Here is a 5040-nt window from a genome sequence, read left to right as displayed (position 1 = left end):
TCAAATGCTACTTGAACTTCAAGTGTAAGTTCTACTTCAATTCAAAGTGCATATGCTACTTCAACTTCAAGTGCAAGTTCTACTTCAAGTCAAAGTACATATGCTACTTCAACTTCAAGTGCAAGTTCTACTTTAAGTCAAAGTGCATAGGCTACTTCAACTTCAAGTGCAAGTTTTACTTCAAGTCAAAGTGCATGTTCAACTACAAGTACTAGTTCAAGTACTAGACCAAGTGCAAGTGCTGCTTCAAATGCAAGATTAAGTCCAAGTGCATTACATGGTCAAGATCAAGATCAAGTTTCAAGTATACAAGATCAAGTTTTAAGTATACAAGATCAAGCTTCAAGTACTTCAAGTATACTATCTACCGAAGTTACAAGGTCAATGTTCAATATTTCAGGTAAAAATGACCCTAGAAAGACCTTAGGTTTAGGTCATTCATATTACACATTTAATATGTGTTATTGCACTTATTTTAGCCTTTGCCTCGACTAGTCCTAGTCATTGTTCAACTAGTCCAGGCTCTGGGTCGACCAGTCTAGGGTTTTTCTCGACTAGTCCAGAATTTATTGCAAATTTTCAGAATTTTTCTGGTAGGGTCACGACCAGTCGAGCCCCCTGCTTGACCAGTCATGGGACCTGGCTCGACCAGTCGAGCAGGGCTCAACTCAAAGTTCAGCAACCATTTTGGGCCCCACTTGACTAGTCGAGCAGACTACTCGACTAGTCGAGGTCGGTTTTATCCGATCGTGGTAGAATTTTTAAACTTTGGTTACTCCTAGGACCAGTCGAGGTTGACCTTAAACCAGTCAAAGGAACCGTTTTTTAGCCTATAAATAGAGGTCTTTCCTCAGCTTTTTTCATTCATTCAAAGTAAAATCAAGCCACCACTTTGAGAGAAAGATCCCCATGATTGTGAAGCTATTGTCCAGTAAATTAAGATTCTTTGTTATAACTTTTTGATTTCTAATTTCTTGATCTCTCTTAGCATAAATATGATTTTATAAGGGTGTTCTTCTCTACCCCTTTTAAGATCTAAGAAATTGAATCAAAGTAGCACAAGGTTGGATTAATCTAAAATTCATTTAGACCTAAAACCCTTTTATATGTGTGATTAAATATTGGACATCTTCATCTTCAAAGAAGTGGTTATACCGGGCTACATCAAAGAAATATCTTCAGATAAGTATTTTCATTTACAACTTTTGGTTTGTGAGATTTCCATAAACTCTTTATTGTGGTTTTGAGTGAGATAGCTGGAAAATCTCAGCGTGGGGTTTTTAATTGTAGTAGCCCATTGAAAACACAATTGTAAAGGTTTTAAGGTGAACCTTGGAAAACCTTCTTTCATAGTGAAAGACAATATCACGTGGGTTGTGATTATTGGGACTGGAGTATGTGTGGCTGTCAAAGAACAGTTGGTGTACACACCGAACCACTATAATTCTTGGAGTTTGGTGGATGATGATGTATGTAATGTATATGTGATGAATGCTTGTATTTATTTCATGTACATGCGGTGAATGTTGTAATATCTAGTTTCTTTCTATTTGATTCTTGTTTTAGTTTGATTTTTTGATCCTTACTGAGTTCAAGCCATCATGTTGTCCTACCACAAACTTTGGTTTTTGGTGTAAGGTTGTCCTTTGAACAATGTTTGAAACAACCTCTTAATACTATTGCATTTGAGTTTGTTATTTAAATCAACTATTTACTTTTGTATTCCGCAATTTATTTTTATTTGGAATAGTCCTTTTCATGCCCCCCCCCCCCCCCAACGACTGAGAGCTCACCCTTTTTAAGTGGTATCAGAGCTAAGTTGCTCATTTTATTGGATTTATTTCCTGAGCTTTCAATATGTCAAATTTCGATATCTTTCTATCACTAGGACACCACTGTTTGATGGCTCCAACTATGCTTATTGGAAAGCCAGAAGGAGGATTTTTTAAGATCCATTGATGAAAGCGTGTGGTAAGCCACAGTGACTAGATGGAAACCACTAGTGTTTGAGGTTCTAGGCAGTGATGGAACCAAGTCCATGAAGAAAACATCATTTTACATATGGACTACTCTTTAGAAAAATGAGAGCAGTGCTAATGCCCAGGCTTTAAATGCAATCACTTGTGCACTATCACCTGATGAATTCAAAAGAATTATTTCTTGTGATACTGCTAAACAAGCCTGGGATATTCTTGAAATGAGTCAAAAAGTGTGAAGTTCAGATCCTCACCACTAGGTTTAAGGAATTTCATATAGAAAAAATGAGTCTTTCATGGACTTCTATACGAAACTAAATGACATAGTTAACTCTATGTGGGGTCTTCGAGATGGCATCCCAAAAAGCAAAGCTTGTGCAAAAATACTGCGATCACTTCCTGAGAGATTTAATTCCAAGGTGACTGCCGTTCAGGAACTAAGAGACACAAATCATATGAACATTGAGGAACTTATTGGTTCACTTCAAACTTATGAGTTAAATTTTAAAGCCTCGAAAGGTAAATCCATAGCTCTTAAATCATCCAAATCTATTTTCCAAGATTGTAATGTTAGTTCTAATTGTGAAAACTAGGAGGATGATATGGCTTTACTTGCTAAAAAGTTTTACAAGATTTTTAAAAGTAAGAAAAGAGTTGATTTTCAAAAACCCTCTGAGAAGAAAAATTGGAAAATCTAAAAATTGGAAATCCCTAAAAGATAGTCACTACTTCAACTACTATGAATATGGGCATTTGGCAAATAAGTGTCTGAAAAGGGACAAGCCAAAGAGAAAAGGCATGATAGCCACATGGGATGAATCATCCAGCTCTGAAGCTTCTTTTGAGTTGGATTAATCAAAACCTAAAACTTCAAATGAGGTCAAGGCTTTAATGACTCTAGCCAGAGTCACTTCCACAAATAGTAGCGATTCAACCGAATATGAAAATCTGAGAAGTGACCCTAAAAATGATAATGAAGATGAACTTCAAGATGCCTATAATGCCCTATACAGGGAAAGTTGTAAGATTGTTGTCAAGCGAAAACTTCAAAAAGATAAATTTCTAAAATTAAAAGAGGAATTTGTAAATTCTATTTTAGAAAAATCTCATATTTTTGATTGTTTTGAAAAAGCAAAATGCGATTTGAATTTTAAAACATCTTAACTTGAAAAATTAAGAACAGAAAATGAGAAACTAAAATGTGAAGTGTCTTCCCTATTGAGTTCAAAGGATACATGGAGGTATGCCCAGGGAGACCCTAAACTTGAAAAGTTATTATCCGCACCTAGAACATGTGGAGACAGATCAGGTCTGGGCTATGTTAAACACATGCCTCTGAAAAATAAGAGTGTATCTCCTACATTTGTCAAAGGAGAATCCTCTAACTCAAAAGTAAAGGGCTTGAAATATAATAATCAAAACAACTCTAAAAATGTAAAAAAATTTCAAGGTTCTAAAGTTAATACTAATAATGTGAGCTTTAGAAAATAATGTTATAATCCTTTAGCTGAAAAAATTATGGACTTACTCAAGGAGCTTCTCAAATTTAACTCTAATGTTAGAGTTAATAATAATTTAAAGTGAAGAAAAACCAAAAGTGCTCCAAAACCTAAAATGACAATGAAATGGATTCCTAAGGTTACTTGTTTGGTTGCCCACACCGCCTTTAAGGCTTTGAGTGAATCAAAGTGGTACTAGAGAGTGGTTGCTCAAGACATATGACAGGTGATAGAGATTTGTTCACCAACTACAAAGAAATGACTGATAGTTCAGTCACTTTTGGTGATGGAAGCAACTACAAGATAATTGGCTAAGGTACGGTTCATATCTTTAACCTTCCTCCTTTTGAAAATGTTTTATTTGTAGGACTTAAGCACAATCTTTCGAGTATTTCTCAAATCTGTGATAACAAGCATAATGTTAAATTTATAAATCAAGGATTTGAGATCTTAAATGAGAAAGGTTGTGTGATATTAAATGGTCGTAGAACATCTGAGAATTGCTATATCGTGAATGAATCTTCCTCATCTAAATTAACTTGTTACATGGTCCAAACCAATGATAACTAATTATGGCATAAACACCTTAGACATGTTAACTACCGAAATCTGTATAGATTGAGCAAAGCCAATCTTATTAGAGGTCACCCAAATTGAAGAAAATGGATAAAATATGTGGCGCATGTCAAATTGGAAAATAAATAAGGAGTAGTCACAAGAATGTGAACTCCTTTCCACATCCAAACCTCTTGAACTTCTCCATATGGATCTTATTGGACCAACCAGAATGGAGAGTAGACATGGTAAGAAGTATTTCTTAGTACTTGTAGATGACTTTACCAAATTTACTTCGGTTGCATTCATAAGAGAAAATCTGAAACCCTTAATGAAGTTAAAAGAATGCTCAAGCGTATTCAGACTGAAAAAGAAATGAATGTTGTTAAGATCTGAAGTGATCATGGATCAGAATTCGAAAATATCAATTTTGAGAAGTTTTGTAGCGATCATGGTATATCGCACGAGTTTTCAACTCCTAAGACGCCTTAACAAAATGGCGTCATTGAAAGGAAAAATAGAGTGCTATAGGAGATGGCCAATGTAATGTTAAATAACATGAAGTTACCTAAAAAATTATGGGCCGAAGCTGTTAATACTGCATGCTATATTATAAACTGTGTTTACATTAGAAAATCTAAAGATAAAACGACTTATGAATTATGGTTTAATAAGAAACCTACAGCTAAATACTTTTAAAATTTTGGAAGTAAGTACTACATTTTATAAGACCAAGAAAATTTAGGGAAGTTCGATACTAAGAGTGATGAAGGGATATTCCTAGGTTATGCTCTGAATAGTCGAGAATATCGTATTCTTAACAAGAGAACTGGTGTCATTCAGAAGTCTATAAATGTTATTATTGATGATCACCTGAACACACCAACATCTATTTCAGAAGATGATGAAGTCAATATAATTGAAAAACCTGACTCCTCATCTTGTCAAATCAACACTGAACTACGATCAGTCAAAGACCATCCTACTGATCAAATTCTAGGCAACCCTCT

The sequence above is a fragment of the Magnolia sinica genome, chromosome 7, assembly GCF_029962835.1.
Source record: "Magnolia sinica isolate HGM2019 chromosome 7, MsV1, whole genome shotgun sequence".
Lineage (NCBI taxonomy): Eukaryota > Viridiplantae > Streptophyta > Magnoliopsida > Magnoliales > Magnoliaceae > Magnolia > Magnolia sinica.
Note: the sequence above shows the minus strand (reverse complement) of the source record.